This window comes from Musca autumnalis, unplaced genomic scaffold (assembly GCF_047663935.1).
Source record: "Musca autumnalis isolate F117 unplaced genomic scaffold, ASM4766393v1 scaffold_5, whole genome shotgun sequence".
NCBI lineage: Eukaryota > Metazoa > Arthropoda > Insecta > Diptera > Muscidae > Musca > Musca autumnalis.
Genome location: NW_027412088.1, coordinates 149,697,521 through 149,711,523, shown reverse-complemented (window position 1 = coordinate 149,711,523; position 14,003 = coordinate 149,697,521). Strand labels below are relative to the sequence as shown.

The 14,003-nt window shown below is 38.8% G+C and overlaps 1 protein-coding gene across 4 annotated transcripts in view; it reads right to left on the bottom strand.

Annotated features, from left to right (window-relative positions):
- The window catches only part of fus (epithelial splicing regulatory protein fusilli), a 152,118-nt gene that overhangs the window by 136,530 nt on the left and 1,585 nt on the right, over positions 1 to 14,003 (bottom strand). The window contains exon 1 of one of the 4 annotated variants that reach the window (XM_073992686.1): positions 5,827 to 6,955. The exons of 2 other annotated variants lie outside the window; for them this stretch is intronic. The gene's annotated coding sequence lies outside the window, so the exon portion shown is untranslated. Of the gene's footprint in view, positions 1 to 5,826; positions 6,956 to 14,003 lie in introns of those variants that run through there. One more of the 4 variants, XM_073992684.1, reaches the window with a different exon arrangement.

The following is a 14,003-nucleotide window of genomic DNA, read 5'->3' as shown; positions in this document are numbered from 1 at the left end:
CGGCTGTTTAACAAGTTTTTTTCTTCTTCTTGGTAATTTTTTTCTTCTAAGTGTGTTTTTGGCTTTTTCAACAAAAACAAGCCACAAACAACCAACAAGCCATAATAACAAACAGAAATGGAGTAAATTGTGAGCTTATTCATTGCGAGAGAACACAGCATGAAAACAGAGAGTAATCTATCCAAGACATGACAACAGAGAATGTGGGGGGGGAAATAAAACCATAAAAAGATGGCTCCATTACGCATCATCTGCCACCGTTTTTTTTACATGGCCCCAACTGTCATTCTCAATATTTCTCCCATTCTCTCTGTGATTTTTTTTTTTGTGTTGATTTTCTGATCACAATCACTGAGTAAAAGAGAAACCGAGGCCTTCAAGAGAATAAGCGCCAAACCACCATTAACGATGTTTGCGAATTGTTGGTAAAACACGAAAAGTTAATGATTCTTGACAAAAAAAGTAAAGCTCAAAAGTCTGTGACCAGCAAACACCAAATAACTGACTTATACAGTACTAACCCATTATTGTAGCAAGAACATGTCGCATTAAATAAGTACTTATTCTATGGACAAAAGTGAAAAACAAGCTGAAAAGCGTATGTTCTATTTAAAGAACTGTTGGGGTGAAGTTGTGTTCAATTTCAGCACACTTTATTTTGTCCGTTGCCAAACACACTGCACGCAGTGCCATGCTTACGATCATTAGGGGTTGTTTATACGCTTAGATTTACTCACAACTTTCGTTTATGAAGTCGAACACACACATTGTACCACCGTTACTCAATACTTAATAAGGAGTAAAGTAAGTGCTCTTGCCTTGTAAAAGTGCTAAAACTGGAAGATTTTTGAAACCAAAACGTGGATATGCAGAAGTTCCTTTATCTATTATATATTTGAGTTTGGTGATAAGTGACTGACTGACTGACTCATCATCAACGCCCAGCTAAAACGGCTAAAGCTAGGAGCTTGAAATTTTACCAGTAGGTCACTGTTGGTGCAAATGTGCGAGATAAGGCCGGGTTTTGCAAAATTCGTCCTGGAACCACAAAAAATAACAATAACAAAAATCCTTATTATTGGCAACACATTTGTCAAATTAAATGCTATAATTTCTTAATACCGTAAAATATCTCAAACAATTCCAAATTTTGTAGTTTACTTCTAGGCGCATTTATTTTATCGTAAACCAATATATATTGGAAAGACAAAGAAGGTTGTTATTTTCCATTGCAACAGATGTCGCAGCTGGTGATAATGGTATAAACTTCAAGTAAGGGGTAGTTTACACTATATGTAAATATCATATGACATGAAATTTTCCATCGTTATATATTCACTAATATGAGCAATATTGGAGATTTTCCTTACGCCATTTACTCTGTGCGTCCACACCAGCAAAAATGTAATAAAATTACGTCTCCACATTGCCTGCGTGGGTAGATATGGAATTTTTTTATTTCGTGTCATATGACATCGATAGATAGTGTAAACTACCTCTAAGCTATAAATACCAACCGATCCTGATTTACGTCTCTTTAATAATTTTGTTTTCACATCACAGGTGTCGCACAAAAGATTTTCTTTCGTTAAAATCCAGTTAGACAAAAGATGATTACAAACGATGAATTTGTAAAAATTTTGATTTTAAATTTGAAATTAAAACAAAGATTCTTTCAATAATGTTTGGTTTGTTGAACATATTTGCTGTTGAAGACAAAATTAGGGTTTTAAATTCAGAAATCGGTCAGAAATAACAAAAATAATTTCTATTAAAAAAATAGTTTTAATGCTGAGATTTTCTTTATAATTGTGTCACTTCCGCTAACGAAGTAGCGGGCACTTGCTAATACATACATATATGGACATGTGGGCATCTCAATACGGACAAAACATTTGTTGGTCAAAAATTGTACCCAAACTCCTCAAAATACCGTGAGGTGTTTTGTGACCACTGGGAACCATAAATGTTAAATTACAGGTAGTTCGGTCAAAAATTTAGTTAAAATCCTCAAAATACCGAAAATCGGAAGGGCTGTACCAAAATGTGGACCAATGTTGACAATTTTTGGTTGTTGTTGTTTTGTGACAACTGGGAAGTCCAAACGTCAATTCACAGGTAGTTAGGTTAAAAATTTTAGGTAAAATCCCCCGTTATATGGGGGCTATACGAACTTGAAATGTCTCTCACTTTATTATTTCAACATTGCTTATAGCTGCTCATCATATGCACGTAAATAATATTGAAGATATCGGCCTTGTTGGGCAGGTAAGCGAATTTAAGCTTCCTGCATTTTGGGGATTGCTGCACAAGAAGTCGTGCAATTTTTGATTGTGCAGGTAAGCAAAAAATACTGTACCACCAACAAAGACTAAACACAAAATCTCAGCCATTTCGGTGGAAAATTGAGGCCCAACCTTGAATCGGAAGGTAGCTTTCTATAGGGGATACAAAAGACATGGGCCTATACCAACAAATTTCAGGTGGAAAGTTGTATACCCCCAATGAAGACTAAATACAAAAATTAAGCCATTTCGGTAGGATATTGAGGCCACCACATCAAAATATCGAAAATCAGGAGGTACCGTTCTATGGGGACTATCTGAAAACGTAGACTTATACCGACAAATTTCAGGTGGAAAGGTTTATTCCCCCAAGGAATATTAAATACCAAATTTTAGCCATTTTGGTGGGAAAATTGGGAGGGACCGTTCTATGGGCACTATATGAACGCACCGATCTATAACGACAAATTTCAGGTGGAGAGTTTTATACCCTCAACGAAGACTAAATACCAAATTACAGCAATTTCGGTGATATATTGAGGCAACAACCTTCAAAATACCGAAAATTGGGAGGGACTGTTCTATGGGGACTATATGATGGCGTGGACCTATACCGATAAATTTCAGGTAGAAAGTTTTACACCCCCAATGAAGGCAAAATAACAAATTTCAGCCATTTCAGGGGGATATTGAAGCCACAACCTTCAAACTACCGAATAGCGGAAGGAACCATTCTATGGAGGCTATATGAAGGTGTGGACCTACACCAAGTCTCCTCCAACACCAACACAACAACCTATTGTAGATATGACTATGTGGAGGGATTACCTCCACTAAGTCTAGGCATTCTCTAGTCCTCTAGTCCTTAAACAATTGACGTGCAAAACTACTTAAACAACTAAAGGTCCGACTGTCTCAGGGGCCCTGTAATCCTACCCCGCCCCTTCATATGTAATACCCATATTGACTATATCTCTAATGTCATCATAGTACTGGCATTCCGTCAGTATATGCCTTCAGTCCTCAGAAATATATCCGGACAGACCTCTTGCGTGGAAAAAATGCATTTAGAGAGCCATCTCCCGTCAGTAAGAATCCCAAACTCATGCTAAAGCCGAAGTCTGGGCGGACCAGGGCGAAAGTTGCGTCACGAATAAATTCGTACGTCACCCTCCCTTTCTCACTGTTCGTCCACCTAGTCCGCCACCTATCAGCAGCACATTGCCGAAGGATTGCACTGCGCCGCCTAACATCCCCATCCACCAAATCAGAATGCTCGAGCCAATCATCCTCAGACAGCTGCAAGCCACGCTTCAACTTATACAGAACAGCCCCACATCTCGCTTTCGGGGCGCCAAGTAACAGCTGCATTACATCCATGGACACAGCGCGACACACTTGCAGACATGCTAACATCACCACACGTTGAGACGACAAGAGCTTTCTCCGTCCAAAAGCTGACTCTGCTGCGACATACCATACAGGTGCACCATATGTTGCACAGGTAACAAAAAGCGCACCATATATGGTACGCACTGAACGTATTCTGACCACACCAGCAACAGCTGTCAACTTGTCCTTCAAGCGACCAAAGTGCGGCAGGAAGATCATTCTCTCGGTCATCGTTATACCCAGGTACTTCACTTGCATGACGTACCGTATGCCATGGTCACCCAATTGAACGTGGGGAGGACGACTGTGTGCTAATCTGCCTATCAGCGGAATTAGTTTAGTCTTCTCTCTAGACACCTCAACATACACTCGGTCACTTTAGAACCACCCCCGATGCCCTTGGCCTGCTCACCACGATGTTCCACTTCGACACGAGTCTCCCCATCGATCATGATAAGCAGGCCATCCGCATACGCCCAGATCCTGAATATGGCCGCTAATTCCCGCTACAGAGAATCCATCATGAGGTTCCAAATAAATGGACCACAAATGTACAGGTGATAATTTTGATCGACTATAACGCTTAATGTCCCACGAAAATTCCCATTCTTTATGTAACCTGTAACGTTCATCGAATATTTGTTTGCTAGGTATGTATAGACGTTATGGGGTCTAAAAGAACATTCTCGACGATTTAGCAATATTTCAAAATGTTTTCTTTTTTTCTTGGAAAAGTCCGGTGCATGGATTAGCCGCAGGCAAAATTGACTTATGTAATTCGGGGCTTACTAGGAATAGCTGAGCAATCTTTATATGAATTTATCTTTCTCCTTTCGTCTCTGGACTATGTCCCCTTTTGCAGTTGCACTTACAGACGGAACTCAAGGGATCGGACATAACTTTGAAATCTGTGGATTTTGCAAAGAAGCTACGGGCCCTCAGACCCAAACTAACTCCTCTATGTCTTGTTTTGGTTAAACGGCTTTTGCAGTTGAGTTTTTTGCCGGGTTAACCTTCTTTATGAGGATTTATTTGACGTTTGTTCTATGGAATTGGCATATAAAACCCAGTGTGTTTATTAAATCCAGTTAAGTGCAAACGGGGTATTAGCACTCCAATCAACTTTCCACAAGCAAATTTGCCTTTGCAGTAGAGTTTTTTGCCGGGTTAACCTTCTTTATGAGGATTTATTTGACGTTTGCTCTATGGAATTAACATCTGAAACCCAGTGTGTTTATTAAATCCAGTTAAGTGCAAACGGGGTATTAGTACTCCAATCTACTTCCCCAGAAGCAAATTTGCCTTATGTAATTCAGGGTTTTAAAGCTATAACTGAGCAATCTTAATTTGAACTTATTTTTCTTTTTTTGTCTCTGGACTAGGTCCCCTTTTGCAGTTACACTTACAGATGGAACTCAAGGGATTGGACATAACTTTGAGAACTGTGGATTTTGCAAAGAAGCTATTCAGACCCAAACTCCCCAATAATGTCTTGTTTTGATTAATCAGGGTTCGTTGAGCAAAAAAAATCGAGTAGAATACCACCCTCTACACCGTCTGACATCTTCGTGGAATATTAACTAGTCAACGGCTATTCAAACTTCTAAAACATGTTTTAAAACTATGGATAGACTTTTGACGTTCACTGTAATATTCTTGCTTTACCTGGCTGTTCGTTGGTTCTTCTTTTTTTTACTTTTTTGTTTCAAAAGAAAAATTCTGGTATTCTGCTTAACAACGTTGGTCGTTACTTTTAACTGTAAATTTCTTTTCACTTCACAGATCATCAACAAGAAACCGAACCGAAAAAGAAAACTAAAAATGAGATGACGTTTAGAAAATAAAACGAAATAGTAAAAAAATGATGACAGTCTAAAGAAGAAAGAAGTTGGTTGGTAGGTACTAAAAATCGGGCATCCAATCAATGGGAAGGAAATGTTTTTTTTTTTTTCGGAACATTTCTAAATAATTAAAAGATGAATGAATGGGAAGTGAATTTCTTTCAAAAATGTCCATCTATTTAGCTAACATCTATAAGGCTGTCATGTCTAATGTGCCTATGACTATTTCGAATAGTTCGTACTCGAATGTAGGTAGATGGGTAGTTAGGTAGGTAGGTAGTTTAGATTGATAGTTAAGTGGTACTTACATTAGCACTGCACTTGTTGCACGCATGAAAGCGTTTTGCGTGTTATACAGAGTCGAGTAGTTGTTGTTTTTGTAGAAAAATGTACTATATTTTTCTTATGCTTGTTATTGTTGTAGATAGATAGGTGGTTACAGGTGGAAATAATAGCAGTTGTGGTGCAGTTGTTGTTGTTTTTTATAAGATCGTAAATTCAACGGAATGTCACAATTCCAAGGGGGAAGAAAAGAAATGCTTTAATTTATGTTTTTTTTTTATGGTTCGGCTCTGATAATCTCATGGATTCAACCTGGGGAATAGTAGCCCGACTGATTAACTGATAGTCTGATTTCTATTTTTAGTGGTATGTTGTGTCTAATCAGGTTTTTGCTTTTAGTTTTTTTTCTTTTATTTTTATTTTTTGTTTTGAAGTAGTTTATCCACAATTTTCCTGCAGCTTTTCCACACTTGAAAACATTCACAAAGATTCAAGATTTCCGTTTCTTCAACAGGTTGTAGATAATTACTAATGACTGCTTGCTGGCTGGTTGGGTTGGCTGGAAGATACAAGCAGGCCAAGTGTCCAAATAACTGGATGGTGGTTAAGCTAGCTTGGATTTCCCAAAAGCTAATGGAAACTTTCAATATTTAGATGTAATGTTAGTTTTATTTTATTCACAATTTGTTGATGGCGATCGCGATATCTGTCTGTTTGTTGAAATAATATTTATTTAATTTTTTTCACAACTTTTATTTGTTTATTGCACTTTTTATCTTAATTTGTTTTAAGTAGATGTCATGGAAAAATATCACTGATTTATAATTATTTTTCTTTTTTCTAAATTTACAATTCTTAAACAAAAACTTTTAAAAAATTGTCTTTCAACTTTAACAAAATTTCACTAAAATTGTGTCCACAAAAATTTTGTTTAAAGTATATTTTGTCTGTTTTGACGCCGTCGATTTTTTTCTAGTCCGAGGTTATCCGTTTAGTCGCGCTCTCCGTTAGATGGTAAAACAGCAACTGGTGATTTGTGGTTTCCACTGTGTGTACGAAAACCTGAACCAGGCAGCCCAGCCAACTAACGAGCGTTTCAACTTTTTTTCGTATTTCTTTTTTCAGTTCTCCTTCTTTACACCTCGTCGTCGGTATAATGTGTTTTTGTGAGTTTCTGTCTGGTCCCCAATTTCCAATTTCAACTCACCGAAACAAAAATAACAACAACAACAACAACAACACCGCCACTGCCAGGTTAAATCGTGTTTCTTTGGTTGATTCTGTCATTCAATTCATTCAGTAACTCAAAAACACGTAACTCTTGCCACAACTCATTTAACCAGGTGTTTGTTGTAGCTGTAGTGGTAAAACAATGCCAGATATCGTTCTCATTTGGCCTCTCATTTCTCCATATCAACATACAAAATACGGGGTTCTCTTCCTAACTTGTTGATATTGTGTTTACCTTTCCACAATTAAACTGAAGAGAGGGCTAAATTTTACACCTTTATCTCACCTGTATAACTTAAAATCTCTCATAGTTAAACGGTGTTTACCTTTTCTCCAGAGAGGTGGAGAGAGAACTTAACAAATACTATCTTATTTACACATTTATCTCACCTTTATTACATACATTTTCCCTCTCTCTCCCAACAGAAAATGGCTCTCCATAACCAAAACAACTAAATCAACAATGCTCAACTTCCAACGCATTCGTAACGCAAAATAACCATATTCTCACTTAATTTTTATCTTCCATTGCTTACAAAGAAAAGATCGTCTTAACACTACTAATGCCAAAAAAAAAAAAAAAAACAAAATTGGACACCTCTGACTAAAAAATTCAATAGGTACCTATCTCACCTAATATTGTGGACAATTGAGGAGATGCCTTCACGCACCTTTTAGCTTGGTTATGAATAATCCGAATTGAATATGGCTTTATTGTTATTGTTTTTTCTTTCCTGTGTCATCTCAATGTACCGTAAACAATAATCTATCTGTTTAAATCTGAGATCAAAGATAAAACCAAAAACAATACTGAAAAAAGAGAAATTTGCTAGACTCTCTCCTTGGATGAGATTATTTATGACTTATGAGTTTTACGGGAGATTTTATTACACAGAACATTTGACTCTGCTTTATCGGATTAATAGGGCTAATCCATGTGTTGATATTTTCATTGCACAATGGGTAAGAATCACCTGTTATTGTTTTTTAAGATAAACTGATGATGTTGTTATTGTTGTGATATGGAACAACGGTTATATGAGGGCTATACCACAACATGGACCTATTTTGGCAATTTTTGGTAGAGAAGTTTTGTGACCGCTGGGAATGTCAAATTAAAAATCGTCAAAATACTGAAAATCGGAAGGTATAGTTATATGCGGCCTATACCAAAACGTGGACCTGTATTGAAGATTTTTGGTGAAGAAGTAGGTATTGTGACCACAAAGAACTTCAAATGTCAAATTATAGCTAGTTTTGGTGGAGAAGTTTCGTGACTGAACCTCAAATGTGGAATTGCCAGAAGTTCCGAAACAAACTAAAATGGCACCAATCCCACGGTGGCCGGTTTTATGCACCGAAAGAAGCAGCGATATATCCCGGAATGCCAGCTCCGAGCTCTTTTTTTGTGACGGGATAGAAAAGAACCCCAGGCCATAGATCTGTTTTCCAGATCCGCACATATCAACATTGGTGAGATGTAATGGATTTAGGGAATGTTGCACCCTCGAGGCTGCTCTGGACTTAGCTGCCTTCAGAAATGCTGCGCGATAGGAGTTATGTTGCTGTTTGTTGCGTCGGAACATCTCCAAGCGTATCTCCAACTTTGTCGTCGGATTCATAGAATATACACCATCAGAGTTTCCACAACAACAGCAAACGCAGCATTTAACAACACATGTTGTTGTTCAGTGTCGCAGAAATACATCGTTCCTGTAAGCAATTGCAAAGCTCTCCGCAACAACGTCAGCGAAATTGTAGGAGCATAATCATGGGCGCCGCGGTCCCTGAAACAAAGCTCAACGTTACCTGTAGCTTAGAACGTTGCGGTGGAAACAACGTTTGGCAGAAGGAACGTTCAAGAAGCGGTGGAGGTGGTATTACACCAGTCTGTCCAGTACAGACCTATTTCGCTTGAGCTTGACTCTAGTGACTCATACACTGAATGTGTGGGTGTAGTAGTAAAAATTGGAACTGTCGACGTAGAGTTCCTTAATGTATATATAGGTGTACGCTGCGTCATATGCCCGTCAATAGTTCGCTATTGAAGGGCAATAACCGTCTGGTGCCTAGTGGCTTCTATGATCATCATGAGCTTTGGCATTCCATCCTAGGCTATTATCAAAACTGATAGCTCCACGCTCTTACGAGGACAAGAGGAGATTGCAACAGTTCACCAGACATCGCAATTGTGGCGCCCGGTCTGATAAATGCCGTGTCCTGGCAACCCGATCATAATCTTCGTAAACAGACCACCCGATTTCATATCCTATGATCACCGAACTTTTCTTAACTATGGAAAAGCTGATTGGCAAGTATTCAGAGAATTTACCAATCAAAGCTTCATACCATTTCTTCAAATCCTCGGGTAGTTGACATCATCACGACTGCAGTTACTCACTACTTATCTTTGGGTTGAATACACGAAATTAGACCAATTTTCCAGCACAGGCGACGCGTCGCGACGAAACTAGCAAGTGAGCAGGATGAGATTCCTCGTACGAACCCCGAAGATCTTAGAGTTAAGGAACTTACTCTTGAAATCAATAGAATAGTAAGCGTGCATAAGTGGCTATACCATATGTGGCAATGCAACGGTTAAATCACTCTAGAATCCGGTAAAGAAGGATAATAGAACGGCCGTTATTTTCAACGGAGTGACATTGACAGATTCGAAAATTTACGCGTCTTATTTTAACCGGCAGTTTATAGAGCACACCGATAGTGATAGGGAGGAGCGTGCCACGGTGTATAAGAGCCCTCTCAAATGTTGCAGATGTCATCCGAAACGCAAAATCATCCAAAGCCTTGGGCACACACAGAATCTCTCACCCACCCTGGATAGTTGGCAGTGTGGTCCCGCTACTAAAGCCAGGCAAGGATTCCAGCAGAGGCGAATCGAACAGGCCGAACTCTCTCCTATCGCCAGTAGCAAATAGAGTTGTGTAGTTTCGGAACGAACTAGTTCCAAGGAACTATTCCGAATAAGGAACTATTGGAACTATATCCGGCTCTTGCTTTTATATAGTTCCTTTAGCATATATAGTTCCTTTTTTTCATCTCGTTCTTTTAATTTATCACCTACGTGGATCTTTATACCCTACACCACTATGTGGTAAGGGGTATTATGTGTTAGTGCATTTGTATGTAACATACAAAAGGAAGCGAGATAGGCCCATAGTTCCTTCTAGGGATATACATAGAATCACTTTCTGAGTCGATTTATGCATGTCCGTCCGTCCGTCCGTTCGCAACGTACAGGTCGCATTTGTTGACCGATTTCGCTGAAAATTGGGGAATACCATTTTTTTAGCCGTCGGAAGATCAAGTTCGAAGATGGGCTATATCGGTCCAAGTTTTGGTATAGCCCCCATATATATTTTCGGCCGATTTCACGTATTTTCTCTAACACACACGCTATATATGTCCGATTTCGATGAAATTTGGAATGTGTGACTGAATTTGGTCTAAAAATAAATGTGCCAAATTATATCGAAATCGGTTCAGATTTGGATATAGCTCCCATATATATGTTCGTCCGATTTCTCGTATGTGATGTACCAATCACGCTATATACGTCCGATTTTAATGAAATTTGGAATGTTTGACTGAATTTGGTATAGAAATAAGTGTGCCAAATTATATCGAAATCGGTTCAGATTTGGACATAGCTCCCATATATATTTTCGGCCGATTTCACGTATTTTCTGTACCAAACACGCTATATATTTCCGATTTCGATGAAATTTGGATTGTGTGACTGAATTCAGTCTAGAAATAAATGTGCCAAATTATATCGAAATCGGTTCAGATTTGGATATAGCACCCATATATATTTTCGGCCGATTTCGCGTATTTGCTGCTCCAAACACGCTATATAAGTCGGATTTCAATGATATTTGGAATGTGTGACTGAATTCGGTCTGGAAATAAATGTGCCAAATTATATCAAAATCGGTTTAGATCTGGATATAGCTCCGATTTATATTTTACATATTCACAGTGGTGTAGGGTATCATATAGTCGGCCCCGCCCGACTTTGATCCTTTCCTTACTGGTTTTTCGTTGTGTTAAGTTTTCAGATTCTGCCACATTGGCAAATAAACGTAATTGACATGCGCGTTACATCGCTGCAATTCATTTATTATTATGGCAATTCCACCAAACGATAATTCAGAAAGATTCATGGAACTACATATATCCAGAGATTTGATTTACTCGCGAGTGAAAATTTGGGGGGAGGTGGTAGTTTTTTGTGGGTCCTATTTTTTTGGTGGGAGTGGGGCTAGTTTATTTGGGGGTGGGGTAAGTTTTTGTTTGGCGGTGGGGACGGGGCAAGTTATCCCCCTCAACTTGCGCGAATTCGAAAAGAGTTTCACTCGCGAGTGGAATTCGAGCGAATTTGAGCGAGTATTCGGAGCTCTGCATATATCGCTCTCGGAACTATTTGGAACGAAGGAAACAAAAAGTACGATAAGATAATTCATATAGATTTATGGAACTATATCGCTCTCGGAACTATTTGGAACGAAGGAAACAGCAAGAACTATGAAAGAGAAAGACTCATTGAACTATATCGCTCTCGGAACTATTTGGAACTATGGAACTATATTGAGGAACTAGTTCCTTTTGGGAAAACGAACTAGAAAGATCGATCCCCTCTGGGAACTAGATTGCCCAACTCTAGTAGCAAATATTCTAGAGGCACTACTACAGTTTCCCAGTTGCCCGATATCAGCATGTATTCCGGAAAATGCACAGTACGCCAACAGCAACAGGACGTGTGCCAAAGAGTCATGGTGGCTCTTGACCTATCGCAAGCCTTCGATACCGTACACCATGCCAAGCTGTTGGAAGAAGACGTCCTTTGCCAGGTTTGAAACGATGGATAATTAGTTATATGTGTGAACGCGGGTCGCTTTTGGAATACAGAAATAAAAATCCTAAGGTCGGTGGAGTGAAATAAGCAATTCCCCAAGTTCTCCGGAACTGTTTAACCTCCAACTTTTTGGATTTCCACACCCCACACGGTATACACCTTTCTATGGCATAGATATCGTAGTGTATGCCGATGATTGCCCGATCTTGGTGGTGTTTCAAATGACATGCATATGTGATAGGTTAAATGTCTACATAGCAGACTTATGCTTGGTTTACATTTACGAAATCCACTCGATTTCAACTGTCAATACCATTGATTAAACGTGAAATGAAATCCAAAGGATTTCAGATGAGTTTTCATTTGACATATACGCAAAGGAATTGACAGTTCAAATCGAGTGGACTTCGTAAATATAAACTAAGCATTATTGTACTCCACTATCTGCGGAATATGAAATGAAGCTCCCCTTGAATATATTGGTCGATATGGTGTTCTGATTTATACCGCAAACTACACCAAAATACTGGATGTAACGTTCGATAGCTTGTTTAAGTCGTCCGCGCAAGCTAAAGATATTTGTGACAAGATCAGAATTAGGGACAAGGTCCTCAAGTCGAGAGGTACCGTTCTATGGGGGCTATATAAAGGCGTGGACATATACCAACAGATGGAAAATTTTATACCACCCAACGATGGGATATTGTTACCAATAATCCGGAGGTACCGTTCTATGGGGGCTATATGAAGACGTGGAACTACTATGCCGACAAATTTCAGATGGAAAGTTTTATACCACAAGCGATAACTAAATAACAAATTTCAGCCATTTCGATGTGATTATGAGGCTAAAACTTTCAAAATATCGAAAATTTTCAGGTGGAAATTTTGACACCATCAAGGAAGACTAAAACCAAATTTCAGATATTTCGGTGTTTTAATGAGACTAAAACCTTCAAAATACCGAAAATCGGGAGGTACTGTTCTATGAGGGCTATATGAAAACGTGGTCCTATACCGACAAATTTCAGATGGAAAGTCTTACAACCCTACGAAGACTAACTACCAAATTTTAGTGGTTTCGGTGGGATATTGGGGATACAGCCTTCAGAATACCGAAAATCGAGAGGAACCGTTCTATGGGGGCTATATGAAGGCGTTAGTATATACCGGCATATTTCAGGTGGAAAGTTTTATACCTCCAACGAAGACCAAATACCAAATTTTAGCTATTTCCGAGGGATGTTGGGGACACAACCTTCAAAATACCGAAAATTCTATGCGGGCTATATAAAGAAGTGGGCCTACCGACATGTTTCAGGCGGAAAGCTTTGCACCCCCAACGAAGACTAAGTACCAAATTTCAGCCAGTTCGGTGGGATATTGTTACCAGCATGTTCGGTGGGATATTGTACCGTTGAATGGGGCGATATGAAGACATGGAACTATGCCGACAAATTTCAGATGGAAAATTTTATAGCACAAGCGATGACTAAAAAACAATTTTCAGGTATTTGGATGTGATAATGAGGCTAAAACTTTCAAAATATCGAACCAAACATCCTAGGGGCAATAGAAACTTCTATACCAAATTATAAAGCACTACCTAGAATATTGGGCAACAAACTTGTGTGGGAAGAATTCAACGTCTTATTTTAAGCGAATATCTTCCCTTCTAGTATGTATATTTCAAAAGGAAAGCCTGCCAATGGAAGAAGAAAAGATCGCCATTGCAAAGTAACTCTAAAGCCACATGTTGAAACTTTCATACGAAACTTTCACAGCTTTTGGGAGATGAAGGAGCTCATTCAGAAAGTTTCAACGTGTGGCTTTAGAGTAAGTGGCGTGCCATTTTTTTTACTTGAATCGTAATAACGAATATCCCAGCATTGGTTGGGTGCAATTCAACAAAAGTGACCAATGATCAAGACATTTTAATGACAAATGCCACTGCTTCTATTCTTTTTCTCTTGTGCAGAGCTTTCAATCAGTATCAAGTACGAGTAGATTGCGAAAGTAGTCAAATTATTAATTATTTTCGTTCATTCGTCTGGTATAACAGCCAGGATGTTTGAAAACTTTCGTATCTCCCAA